We start from the raw sequence: 14,646 nt of genomic DNA, 5'->3' as shown, positions 1-14,646 counted from the left end.
AGGCACAGTGGGCAGGCAGCCCGGAGGCCCCTCACGGAGGCAGCGGCTGCAGCCCAGGAGGCAGAGCCCCCAGCGCTGCCATCTTGGACAAAAGGACTCGGCCTGTGCTGTCAGTTTTAAAGAAGTTACTCAGGTAGATCTCACACAGTGTTTTATTGTTAGTTTTCATGAACTTCAGCATGTAATTTCTCCAAAGTCTTGCATGGTTAGTTTTCATAAATTTAGGCACATAGATTCTTACACTGTGTTGTATCGTTAGTTTTGAAGAAGTTAAGCATGTAGTTTCACACACAGTGTTGTATCATTAGTTTTGAAGAAGTTAGGCATGTAGTTTCACACACAGTGTAGTGTCGTTAGTTTTGAAGAAGTTAAGCATGTAGTTTCACACACAGAGTTGTATCGTTGGTTTTCATGATGTTAAGTACGTAGTTTCTCATATAGTGTTATATAGTTAGATTTCATGAAGTTAAGCACATAGTTTCACACACAGTGTTGTATCGTTAGTTTCGAAGAAGATAAGCACTTAGTTTCTAATACAGTGTTATATGGTAAGTTCTCATGAAGTTAACCACATAGTTTCACGCACAGTGTTGGATCGTTAGTTTTGAAGAAGTTAAGCATGTAGTTTCATACACCGTGTTGTATCATTAGTTTTGAAAAAGTTAAGTATCTAGTTTCTAATAGAGTGTTATATGGTAAGTTATAATGTAGTTATGAAGTTACTTTCACACACAGTGTTGTATCATTAATTTTGATGAAGTTAAGCATGTAGTTTCACAAACAGTGTTCTACCGTTAGTTTGAAGAAGTTAAACATGTATTTTCACACACAGTGTTGTATCGTTTGTTTTGAAGAAGTTAAGCACCTGGTTTCTAATACAGTGTTATATGGTAAGTTCTCATGTAGTTAAGCACATCGTTTCATGCACGGTGTTTTATCGTTACTTTTGAAGAAGTTAAGCATGTAGTTTCACACACAGTGTTGTATCCTTAGTTTTGAAGAAGATAAGCACGTAGTGTCTAAAGGAGCATCATATGGTAAGTTCTCATGAATTTAAACACATAGTTTTACACAAGGTGTTGTATCATTACATTTGAAGAAGTTAAGCACGTAGTTTCACACACAGTGTTGTATCGTTAGTTTTGAAGAAGTTAAGCATGTAGTTTCACACACCGTGTTGTATCGCTAATTTTGAAGAAGTTAAGTATGTAGTTTCAAATAGAGTGTTATATGGTAAGTTCTAATGTAGTTCTGCACATAGTTTCACACACAGTGTTGTATCGCTAGTTTTGAATAAGTTAAGCATGTACTTTCACACAGTTTTGTATTGTTAGTTTTGAAAGTTAAGCATGTAGTTTCACACATGTGCTGTAAGGTAGTTTTGAAGAAGTTAAGCATGTAGTTTCACTCACAGTTTTTTATCGTTAGTTTTGAAGAAGTTAAACTTGTAGTTTCACACGCAGTGTTCTATCGTTATTTTTGAAGAGGGTAAGCATGTAGTTTCACACACAGTTTTGTATCGTTAGTTTTGAAGAAGTTATGCACCTAGTTTCTAATACTGTGTTATATGGTACGTTCTCATGTAGTTAAACACATAGTTTCACACACAGTGTTGTTTTGTTAGTTTGGAAGAAGTTAAGCATGTAGTTTCCCACACAGTGTTGTATCGTTGGTTTTGAAGAAGTTAAGCATGTAGTTTCATACACAGTGTTGTATTGTTGGTTTTGAACAATTTAAGCATGTAGTTTCATACACAGTGTTGTATCATTAGCTTCCATGAAGTTGAGCACATAGTTTCACACACAGTGTTGTATTGTTAGTTTCGAGGCAGATAAGCACATAGTTTCTAATACAGTGTTATGTGGTAAGTTCTCATGAATTCAACCTCATAGTTTCACACACAGTGTTGTATCGTTAGTTTTGAAGAAGTTAAGCATGTAGTTTCACACTCAGTTTTGCATCATTAGTTTTGAAGAAGTTAAGCATGTAGTTTTACACACAGTGTTGTGTCGTTAGTTTTGAAGAAGTTAAGCATGTAGCTTCACACACAGTGTTTTGTCGTTAGTTTTGAAGAAGTTAAGCACATAGTTTCACACACAGTGTTTATCGTTAGTTTCGAGGATGATAACCACGTAGTTTCTAGGACAGTGTTATAGGGTAAGTTGTGATGAAGTTATGCACATAGTGTCACACACAGTGTTGTAACCTTAGTTTCGAAGAAGAAAAGCACCTAGTTTCTAATACACTGTTATATGGTTCATTCTCATGAAGTGAAGCTCATAGTTTCACACACAGTGTTTAAGGTTAGTTCTGAAGAAGTTAAGCATGTAGTTTCACAAACAGTGTTCTATCGTTAGTTTGAAGAAGTTAAACATGTATTTTCACACACAGTGTTGTATCGTTTGTTTTGAAGAAGTTAAGCACCTAATTTCTAATACAGTGTTATATGGTAAGTTCTCATGTAGTTAAGCACATAGTTCCATGCACGGTGTTTTATCGTTACTTTTGAAGAAGTTAAGCATGTAGTTTCACACACAGTGTTGTATCCTCAGTTTCCAAGAAGATAAGCACGTAGTGTCTAAAAGAGCATCATATGGTAAGTTCTCATGAATTTAAACACATAGTTTCACACACGGTGTTGTATCATTCCATTTGAAGAAGTTAAGCATGTAGTTTCACACACAGTGTTGTATCGTTAGTTTTGAAGAAGTTAAGCATGTAGTTTCACACACAGTTTTGTATCGTTAGTTTTGAAGAAGTTAAACTTGTAGTTTCACACACAGTGTTCTATCGTTATTTTTGAAGAGGTTAAGCATGTAGTTTCACACACAGTTTTGTATCGTTAGTTTTGAAGAAGTTATGCACGTAGATTCTAACACTGTGTTATATGGTACGTTCTCATGTAGTTAAACACATAGTTTCACACACAGTGTTGTATCGTTAGTTTTGAAAAAGTTAAGCATGTAGTTTCCCACACAGTGTTGTATCGTTGGTTTTGAAGAAGTTAAGCATGTAGTTTCATACACAGTGTTGTATTGTTAGTTTTGAACAATTTAAGCATGTAGTTTCATACACAGTGTTGTATCATTAGCTTCCATGAAGTTGAGCACATAGTTTCACACACAGTGTTGTATTGTTAGTTTCGAGGCAGATAAGCACATAGTTTCTAATACAGTGTTATGTGGTAAGTTCTCATGAATTCAACCTCATTGTTTCACACAGAGTGTTGTATCGTTAGTTTTGAAGAAGTTAAGCATGTAGTTTCACACTCAGTTTTGCATCATTAGTTTTGAAGAAGTTAAGCATGTAGTTTCACACTCAGTTTTGCATCATTAGTTTTGAAGAAGTTAAGCATGTAGTTTTACACACAGGGTTGTGTCGTTAGTTTTGAAGAAGTTAAGCATGTAGTTTCACACACAGTGTTGTGTCGTTAGTTTTGATGAAGTTAAGCATATAGATTCACACACAGTGTTGTATCCTTAGTTTTCATGAAGGTAAGTACATAGTTTCTCATATAGTGTTATATAGTTAGATTTCCTGAAATTAAGCACATAGTTTCACACACAGTGTAGAATCGTTAGTTTCGAAGAAGATAAGTACGTAGTTTCACACACAGTGTTGTATCATTAGTTTTCATGTTGTGAAGCACATAGTTTCACACACATTGTTTTATCCTTAGTTTAGAAGAAGAAAAGCACCTAGTTTCTAATACACTGTTACATGGTACATTCTCCTGAAGTTAAGCACATAGTTTCACACACAGTGTTGTATCGATAGTTTTGAAGAAGTTAACCATGTAGTTTCTAATACTGTGTTATATGGTAAGTTCTCGTGTAGTTAATCACATAGTTTCACACAGTGTTTATCGTTAGTTTTGAGGAAGTTAAGCATGTAGTTTCACACACCGTGTTGTATCACGAGTTTTGAAGACGATAAGTACGTAGTTTCTCATAGAGTGTTATATGTTAAGTTCTCTTGTAGTTATGCACATAGTTTCACACACAGTGTCGTATCGTTAGTTTTGAAGAAGTTGAGCACATAGTTTCACACACAGGGTTGTATCCTTAGTTTCGAAGAAGATAAGCACGTTGTTTCTAATACAGATTTATATGGTAAGTTCTCATAAAGTTAAGCACATAGTTTCACACACAGTGTTGTATTATTATTTTTGAAGAGGTTAATCATGTAGTTTCACAGACAGTTTTGTATGGTTAGTTTTGAAGAAGTTAAGCACGTAGTTTCTAATACTGTGTTATATGGTAAGTTCTCATGTAGTTAAACACATAGTTACACACACAGTGTTGTTTTGTTAGTTTGGAAGAAGTTAAGCATGTAGTTTCCCACACAGTGTTGTATCGTTGGTTTTGAAGAAGTTAAGCATGTAGTTTCATACACAGTGTTGTATTGTTAGTTTTGAACAATTTAAGCATGTAGTTTCATACACAGTGTTGTATCATTAGCTTCCATGAAGTTGAGCACATAGTTTCACACACAGTGTTGTATTGTTAGTTTCGAGGCAGATAAGCACATAGTTTCTAATACAGTGTTATATGGTAAGTTCTCATGAATTCAACCTCATAGTTTCACACACAGTGTTGTATCGTTAGTTTTGAAGAAGTTAAGCATGTAGTTTCACACTCAGTTTTGCATCATTAGTTTTGAAGAAGTTAAGCATGTAATTTTACACACAGTGTTGTGTCGTTAGTTTTGAAGAAGTTAAGCATGTAGCTTCACACACAGTGTTTTGTCGTTAGTTTTGAAGAAGTTAAGCACATAGTTTCACACACAGTGTTTATCGTTAGTTTCGAGGATGATAACCACGTAGTTTCTAGGACAGTGTTATAGGGTAAGTTGTGATGAAGTTATGCACATAGTGTCACACACAGTGTTGTAACCTTAGTTTCGAAGAAGAAAAGCACCTAGTTTCTAATACACTGTTATATGGTTCATTCTCATGAAGTGAAGCTCATAGTTTCACACACAGTGTTTAAGGTTAGTTCTGAAGAAGTTAAGCATGTAGTTTCACAAACAGTGTTCTATCGTTAGTTTGAAGAAGTTAAACATGTATTTTCACACACAGTGTTGTATCGTTTGTTTTGAAGAAGTTAAGCACCTAATTTCTAATACAGTGTTATATGGTAAGTTCTCATGTAGTTAAGCACATAGTTCCATGCACGGTGTTTTATCGTTACTTTTGAAGAAGTTAAGCATGTAGTTTCACACACAGTGTTGTATCCTCAGTTTCCAAGAAGATAAGCACGTAGTGTCTAAAAGAGCATCATATGGTAAGTTCTCATGAATTTAAACACATAGTTTCACACACGGTGTTGTATCATTCCATTTGAAGAAGTTAAGCATGTAGTTTCACACACAGTGTTGTATCGTTAGTTTTGAAGAAGTTAAGCATGTAGTTTCACACACAGTTTTGTATCGTTAGTTTTGAAGAAGTTAAACTTGTAGTTTCACACACAGTGTTCTATCGTTATTTTTGAAGAGGTTAAGCATGTAGTTTCACACACAGTTTTGTATCGTTAGTTTTGAAGAAGTTATGCACGTAGATTCTAACACTGTGTTATATGGTACGTTCTCATGTAGTTAAACACATAGTTTCACACACAGTGTTGTATCGTTAGTTTTGAAAAAGTTAAGCATGTAGTTTCCCACACAGTGTTGTATCGTTGGTTTTGAAGAAGTTAAGCATGTAGTTTCATACACAGTGTTGTATTGTTAGTTTTGAACAATTTAAGCATGTAGTTTCATACACAGTGTTGTATCATTAGCTTCCATGAAGTTGAGCACATAGTTTCACACACAGTGTTGTATTGTTAGTTTCGAGGCAGATAAGCACATAGTTTCTAATACAGTGTTATGTGGTAAGTTCTCATGAATTCAACCTCATTGTTTCACACAGAGTGTTGTATCGTTAGTTTTGAAGAAGTTAAGCATGTAGTTTCACACTCAGTTTTGCATCATTAGTTTTGAAGAAGTTAAGCATGTAGTTTCACACTCAGTTTTGCATCATTAGTTTTGAAGAAGTTAAGCATGTAGTTTTACACACAGGGTTGTGTCGTTAGTTTTGAAGAAGTTAAGCATGTAGTTTCACACACAGTGTTGTGTCGTTAGTTTTGATGAAGTTAAGCATATAGATTCACACACAGTGTTGTATCCTTAGTTTTCATGAAGGTAAGTACATAGTTTCTCATATAGTGTTATATAGTTAGATTTCCTGAAATTAAGCACATAGTTTCACACACAGTGTAGAATCGTTAGTTTCGAAGAAGATAAGTACGTAGTTTCACACACAGTGTTGTATCATTAGTTTTCATGTTGTGAAGCACATAGTTTCACACACATTGTTTTATCCTTAGTTTAGAAGAAGAAAAGCACCTAGTTTCTAATACACTGTTACATGGTACATTCTCCTGAAGTTAAGCACATAGTTTCACACACAGTGTTGTATCGATAGTTTTGAAGAAGTTAACCATGTAGTTTCTAATACTGTGTTATATGGTAAGTTCTCGTGTAGTTAATCACATAGTTTCACACAGTGTTTATCGTTAGTTTTGAGGAAGTTAAGCATGTAGTTTCACACACCGTGTTGTATCACGAGTTTTGAAGACGATAAGTACGTAGTTTCTCATAGAGTGTTATATGTTAAGTTCTCTTGTAGTTATGCACATAGTTTCACACACAGTGTCGTATCGTTAGTTTTGAAGAAGTTGAGCACATAGTTTCACACACAGGGTTGTATCCTTAGTTTCGAAGAAGATAAGCACGTTGTTTCTAATACAGATTTATATGGTAAGTTCTCATAAAGTTAAGCACATAGTTTCACAAACAGTGTTGTATTATTATTTTTGAAGAGGTTAATCATGTAGTTTCACAGACAGTTTTGTATGGTTAGTTTTGAAGAAGTTAAGCACGTAGTTTCTAATACTGTGTTATATGGTAAGTTCTCATGTAGTTAAACACATAGTTACACACACTGTTGTATCATTAGTTTTGAAGAATTTAAGCATGTAGTTTCACACAGTGTTGTGTCGTTAGTTTTGAAGAAGGTAAGCACCTAGTTTCAAACACAGTGTTGTATCGTTAGGTTTGAAGAAATTAAGCACCTAGTTTCAAACACAGTGTTGTTTCGTTAGTTTTGAGGAAGTTAAGCATGTAGTTTCACACACAGTGTTGTATCGTTGGTTTTGAAGAAGTTAAGCATGTAGTTTCACACATAGTGGTGTATTGTTAGTTTTGAAGAATTTAAGCATGTAATTTCATACACAGTGCTGTATCGTTAGCTTCCATGAAGTTAAGCACATAGTTTCACACACAGTGTTGTATTGTTAGTTTCGAGGCAGATAAGCACATAGTTTCTAATACAGTGTTATATCGTAAGTTCTCATGAATTCAACCTCATAGTTTCACACACAGTGTTGGATCGTTTGTTTTGAAGAGGTTAAGCATGTAGGTTCATACACCGTGTTGTATTGTTAGTTTTGAAAAGTTAAGTATGTAGTTTCTAATAGATTGTTATATGGTCAGTTCTAATGTAGTTTTGCAATTACTTTCACACACAGTATTGTATCGTTAGTTTTGATGAAGTTAAGCATGTAGTTTCACACACAGTGTTGTAACAACTGTGCTCTGCCAAGGAAGGTTTCCCGGGCAAGTGTTACAGAGTTGCTTGCTCTGCTCTGCTCTGCTCTGCCCAGGGTCGCCTCTGCTCTGTCGCCGCCACAAAAGAAGATCTTCACCCGAAGCTCATCCAAAGGGGTTTATTGGAAGACAGCTGGACCAGCCACGTTGAACATACACAGGGTTTATATAGGGATTGGGGAAGTTTTTCCAGAGTAGGGATTGGTCTGATTTCAGTGCTGAGCTCAGATTGGCTAGAGCTCTACTCCGGGATTGGTTACTTTTTTACACAGGATTAGGGTCAGATTTGGCTCTGCTTTCATGGCCAAAGTGTGTTTCTTTCTCTGGTCCTTTTTAGCCTTTTGCCTCCAATTTTAGGGCCAGGGTACATTTTCACTGACTCTGATTCCAGGGACAAAGTGTGTTACTTTGGCACTGGTTTTAGGGTCAGGGTACATTTCTTTGATTCTGGTTGCAGGGCCAAAGTGTGTTTCTTTGGCTCTGCTCAGGGTGTGTTTCTTTGACTGGTCCCTTTTCCCTACAGGCACCCCCCTGGCCACGGGTAGGCCTCTTGATGACCGCCTCCTCGATGATACCATACTTCTTGAAGGCCAGGCAGAGCACCACCTCAGAAACACTGTGGTCCAGGTTCCCGATGAAGAGCTTTTGAGTGGCTCTCTGGTCATCCTGCGGCATCAGGTCCTCCTCGCACACAGCCGGGTAGCCGTAGGGGCGCCTAAGGTTGTCGTACAACCCATAGTAGTCTAAGGCCCCAGTCCCATGGCATTGGCGGCCACAGTGTCCAGGGCGAAGGCTGCCTCGGCGAGCCGGCACAGGGCTTCGTCAGGGGCGGGGCGGCCACAGGAAACAGCTAGCACTGCTTGTCCTGGTAGCCCCAGTGCAGTGGCAAGTAGTCCAGGGGATCAGCGGGCGTGGGAGGCCCTGGGGGCGGTGTGGAGGCGGCGGCGCTGCTACTGCTACTGAGCCTGCTGCTCCCGCTGGCGCCGCCATGCAGGTAGACCGGCTCCACCTTGAGCGGCCGGTCTTACAGCAGCAGCTGCCGGGCCAGGGCATGCTGCCGGGCCTCGCGCATCCTGTGGGTGCGGGAAGTTCACGTAGGCCACGCGGCCCAGCTTCGGGGGGTGGGAAAGGCACAGGCTGATCTCTGTGAAGCTCTTGAACTGGTGGAAGAGCCAGTCCTCCAGGTGCTAGGTCGGCAGCGGGGGGCTCAGGCTAATGATGAGGAGCTTCTTGTATTCCAGAGCCGCCAAGGAGCCGGGACCCTCAGGTTCCGCCCTGGGGGGCGGCGGGGCCGGCGGGGGCGGCGGGAGTGGAGATGCGCGGGGCAACGCGCCGCCGGCCCCGGGGCCCCCCCGAGGCCTTGCAGGTGCGTCCTCCACCTCCGGGCGCGCCAGGTGCTCGCCCTGTGATTTGCATCCCCGGCAACATGACCTTCGAGAGTCCCGCTGCTGCCACTGCCAAGGGCTTGTCACGCGTCTGCGCTGGAACTGGGTGCTTGGTGCCGCCTGAGGCCTCGTGTGCTGCTGGCCACCAGCCCGCCTCTGCCTCCCCTTCGCGCTACCGTGGCCCCTGTGCAGACAATGACAAGCCACGCCCGCTCGGGCTGGAGTCTAGCTCGTTCTGCCACTTCATGGCCCAGGCGCAGTGGGCAGGCAGCCTGGAGGCCCCTCACGGAGGCAGCGGCTGCAGCCCAGGAGGCAGAGCCCCCAGCGCTGCCATCTTGGACAAAAGGACTCGGCCTGTGCTGTCAGTTTTAAAGAAGTTACTCAGGTAGATCTCACACAGTGTTTTATTGTTAGTTTTCATGAACTTCAGCATGTAATTTCTCCAAAGTCTTGCATGGTTAGTTTTCATAAATTCAGGCACATAGATTCTTACACTGTGTTGTATCGTTAGTTTTGAAGAAGTTAAGCATGTAGTTTCACACACAGTGTTGTATCGTTAGTTTTGAAGAAGTTAGGCATGTAGTTTCACACACAGTGTTGTATCCTTAGTTTTGAAGAAGTTAAGCATGTAGTTTCACACACAGTGTTGTATCCTTAGTTTTGAAGAAGATAAGCACGTAGTGTCTAAAAGAGCATCATATGGTAAGTTCTCATGAATTTAAACACATAGTTTCACACACGGTGTTGTATCATTCCATTTGAAGAAGTTAAGCATGTAGTTTCACACATAGTGTTGTATCGTTAGTTTTGAAAAAGTTAAGCATGTAGTTTCACACACAGTTTTGTATCGTTAGTTTTGAAGAAGTTAAACTTGTAGTTTCACACACAGTGTTCTATCGTTATTTTTGAAGAGGTTAAGCATGTAGTTTCACACACAGTTTTGTATCGTTTGTTTTGAAGAAGTTATGCACGTAGTTTCTAATACTGTGTTATATGGTACGTTCTCATGTAGTTAAACACATAGTTTCACACACAGTGTTGTATCGTTAGTTTTGAAGAAGTTAAGCATGTAGTTTCACACACAGTGTTGTATCATTAGTTTTGAAGAAGTTAGGCATGTAGTTTCACACACAGTGTAGTGTCGTTAGTTTTGAAGAAGTTAGGCATGTAATTTCACACACAGAGTTGTATCGTTCGTTTTCATGATGTTAAGTACATAGTTTCTCATATAGTGTTATATAGTTAGATTTCATGAAGTTAAGCACATAGTTTCACACACAGAGTTGTATCGTTCGTTTTCATGATGTTAAGTACATAGTTTCTCATATAGTGTTATATAGTTAGATTTCATGAAGTTAAGCACATAGTTTCACACACAGTGTTTTATCGTTTGTTTCGAAGAAGATAAGCACTTAGTTTCTAATACAGTGTTATATGGTAAGTTCTCATGAAGTTAAGCACATAGTTAAACACAGAGTGTTGTATCGTTATTTTTGAAGAAGTTAAGCATGTAGTTTCACACACAGTGTTGTATCGTTAGTTTTGAAGAAGTTAAGCATGTAGTTTCTAACACAGTGTTATATGGTAAGTTCTCATGAAGATAAGCACATAGTTTAACACACAGTGTTGTATCTTATTCCTGAAGAGGTTAATCACGTAGTTTTACATACTGTGTTGTATAGTTAGTTTTCATGAAGTTAAGTACATAGTTTCTCATATAGTGTTATATAGTTAGATTTCATGAACTTAAGCACATAGTTTCACACACAGTGTTGTATCCTAAATTTGGAAGAAGAATGGCACCTAGTTTCTAATACAGTGTGATATGGTAAGTTCTCATGAAGTTAAGCACATAGTTAAACACACAGTGTTGTATCGTTAGTTTTGAAGAAGTGAAGCATGTAGTTTCACACACAGTGATGTTTCATTAGTTTTGAAGAAGTTAAGCACGTAGTTTCTAACACAGTTATATGGTAAGTTCTCATGAAGTTAAGCACATAGTTTAACACACAGTGTTGTATCATTAGTGCTGAAGAGATTAATCACCTAGTCTTACATACTGTGTTGTATAGTTAGTTTTCATGAAGTTAAGTACGTAGTTTCTCATATAGTGTTATATATTTAGATTTCATGAATTTAAGCACATAGTTTCACACACAGTGTTGTATCCTAAATTTGGAAGAAGAATGGCACCTAGTTTCTAATACAGTGTTATATGGTAAGTTCTCATGTAGTTAAGCACATAGATTCACACACGGTGTTGTATCGTTAGTTTTGAAGATGTGAAGCATGTAGTTTCATACACAGTGTTGTATCGTTAGTTTTGAAGAAGTAAAGCATGTAGTTTCACACACAGTGTTGTATCGTTAGTTTTCATGAAGTTAAATACGTAGTTTCTCATATAGTGTTATATAGTATGATTTCATGATGTTAAGCACATAGTTTAACACACAGTGTTGTATCATTAGTTTTGAAGATGTTAAGCATGTAGTTTCACTCACAGTTTTGTAACATTTGTTTTGAAAAAGTTAAGCATGTAGTTTCCCACACCGTGTTGTATCGTTAGTTTTGATGAAGTTAAGTACGTAGTTTCTAATTGAGTGTTATATGATAAGTTCTCATGTCGTTATGCACATAGTTTCACCACAGTGTTGTATCATTTGTTTTGAAGAATTTAAGCATGTAGTTTCCCACACAGTTTTGTAATATAGGTTTGAAGAAGTTAAGCATGTAGTTTCACACACAGTGTTTTATCGTTAGTTTTGAAGAAGTTAAGCACATAGTGTCACACAGTATTGTATCATTAGTTTCGAAGAAGATAAGCACGTAGTTTCTAAAACAGCGTTACATTGTAAGTTCTCATGAAGTTAACTCACAGTTTCACACACAGTGTTGTGTCGTTAGTTTTGAAGAAGTTAAGCATATACTTTCAAACACAGTGTTGTATCGTTAGTTTTCATGAAGGTAAGTACGTAGTTTCTCATATAGTGTTATATAGTTAGATTTCATGAAGTAATACAGTGTTATATTATAAGTTCTCATGTAATTAAGCACATAGTTTCACACACGGTGTAGTGTCGTTGGTTTTGAAGAAGTTAAGCATGTAGTTTTACGCACAGAGGTGTATCGTTAGTTTTCATGATGTTAAGTATGTAAATTCTCATATAGTGTTATATAGTTAGATTTCATGAAGTTAAGCACATAGTTTCACACACAGTGTTGTATTCTTAGTTTCTTAGAAGACAAACACGTAGTTTTTAATACAGTGTTATATGGTAAGTTCTCATGAAGTAAAGCACATAGTTTCACACACAGTGTTGTATCTTTAGTTTTGAAGAAGTTAAGCATGTAGTTTCACACACAGTGTTGTATCGTGAGTTTTAAAGAATTTAAGCATGTAATTACACACAGAGTGTTGTGTCGTTAGTTTTGAAGAAGTTAAGCATGTAGTTTCACACACAGTGTTGTATCGTTGGTTTTGAAGAAGTTAAGCATGTAGTTTCACACACAGTGTTGTATCTTTAGTTTTGAAGAAGTTAAGCACGTAGTTTCTAATAAAGTATTATATGGTAAGTTCTCATGTAGTTAAGCACATAGTTTCACAGACAGTGTTGTATCGTTAGTTTTGAAGAAGTTAAGCATGTAGTTTCACACACAGTGTTGTATCGTTGGTTTTGAAGAAGTTAAGCATGTAGTTTCACACACAGTGTTGTATTGTTAGTTTTGAAGAATTTAAGCATGTAATTTCATACACAGTGCTGTATCGTTAGCTTCCATGAAGTTGAGCACATAGTTTCACACACAGTGTTGTATTGTTAGTTTCGAGGCAGATAAGCACATAGTTTCTAATACAGTGTTATATGGTAAGTTCTCATGAAGTTAACCACATAGTTTCACACACAGTGTCTGGATCGTTAGTTTTGAAGAAGTTAAGCATGTAGTTTCATACACCGTGTTGTATCATTAGTTTTGAAAAAGTTAAGTATCTAGTTTCCAATAGAGTGTTATATGGTAACTTCTAATGTAGTTATGCAATTACTTTCACACGCAGTGTTGCATCATTAATTTTGATGAAGTTAAGCATGTAGTTTCACACACAGTTTTGTATCATTAGTTTTGAAGAAGTTAAGCATTTAGTTTCACACACAGTATTGTATCCTTTGTTTTGAAGAAGTTAAGCACATAGTTTCACACACAGTGTTTATCGTTAGTTTCGAATATGATAACCACGTAGTTTCTAGGACAGTGTTATATGGTAAGTTGTCATGAAGTTATGCACATACTCTCACACACAGTGTTGTAACCTTAGTTTCGAAAGAGAAAAGCACCTAGTTTCTAATACACTGTTATATGGTTCATTCTCATGAAGTTAAGCTCATAGTTTCACACACAGTGTTTTATGGTTAGTTCTGAAGAAGTTAAGCATGTAGTTTCAAAAACAGTGTTCTATCGTTAGTTTGAAGAAGTTAAACACGTATTTTCACACACAGTGTTGTATTGTTTGTTTTGAAGAATTTAAGCACCTTGTTTCTAATACAGTGTTATATGGTAAGTTCTCATGTAGTTAAGCACACAGTTTCATGCACGGTGTTTTATCGTTACTTTTGAAGAAGTTAAGCATGTAGTTTCACACACAGTGTTGTATCCTTAGTTTTGAAGAAGATAAGCACGTAATGTCTAAAAGAGCATCATATGGTAAGTTATCATGAATTTAAGCACATAGTTTCACACACAGTGTTGTATCATTGCATTTGAAGAAGTTAAGCATGTAGTTTCATACACAGTGTTGTACCGTTAGTTTTGAAGAAGTTAAGCATGTAGTTTCACACACAGTTTTGTATCGTTAGTTTTAAAGAAGTTAAACTTGTAGTTTCACACACAGTGTTCTATCGTTATTTTTGAAGAGGTTAAGCATGTAGTTTCACACACAGTTTTGTATCGTTAGTTTTGAAGAAGTTATGAACGTAATTTCTAATACTGTGTTATATGGTACGTTCTCATGTAGTTAAACACATAGTTTCCCACACAGTGTTGTTTCGTTAGTTTTGAAGAAGTTAAGCATGTAGTTTCCCACACAGTGTTGTATCATTGGTTTTGAAGAAGTTAAACATGTAGTTTCATACACAGTGTTGTATTGTTAGTTTTGAACAATTTAAGCATGTAGTTTCATACACAGTGTTGTAACATTAGCTTCCATGAAGTTGAGCACATAGTTTCACACACAGTGTTGTATTGTTAGTTTCGAGGCAGATAAGCACATAGTTTCTAATACAGTGTTATATGGTGCGTTCTCATGAAGTTAACCACATAGTTTCTCACTCAGAGTTGGATCGTTAGTTTTGAAGAAGTTAAGCATGTAGTTTCATACACGGTTTTGTATCGTTATTTTGAAAAAGTTAAGTATGCAGTTTCACACACAGTGTTGTATCGTTAGTTTTCATGAGGTTAAGCATGTAGTTTCACACACAGAGTTGTATCGTTAGTTTTCATGATGTTAAGTACGTAGGTTCTCATATAGTGTTATATAGTTAGATTTCATGAAGGTAAGCACATAGTTTCACAAAACGTTGTATCGTTACTATTGAAGAAGATAAGCACGTATTTCTAATAC

The 14,646-nt window shown here is 37.3% G+C and overlaps 1 pseudogene; it reads right to left on the bottom strand.

Annotated features, from left to right (window-relative positions):
• Positions 1–31: 31 nt before the first annotated feature.
• On the bottom strand, positions 32–9,282 carry LOC121136040 (annotated as a pseudogene).
• Positions 9,283–14,646: the final 5,364 nt, after the last annotated feature.

This window comes from Mesocricetus auratus, unplaced genomic scaffold (genome assembly GCF_017639785.1).
Source record: "Mesocricetus auratus isolate SY011 unplaced genomic scaffold, BCM_Maur_2.0 Super-Scaffold_100047, whole genome shotgun sequence".
NCBI lineage: Eukaryota > Metazoa > Chordata > Mammalia > Rodentia > Cricetidae > Mesocricetus > Mesocricetus auratus.
Note: the sequence above shows the minus strand (reverse complement) of the source record. Positions and strands in the feature narration are given on the sequence as shown.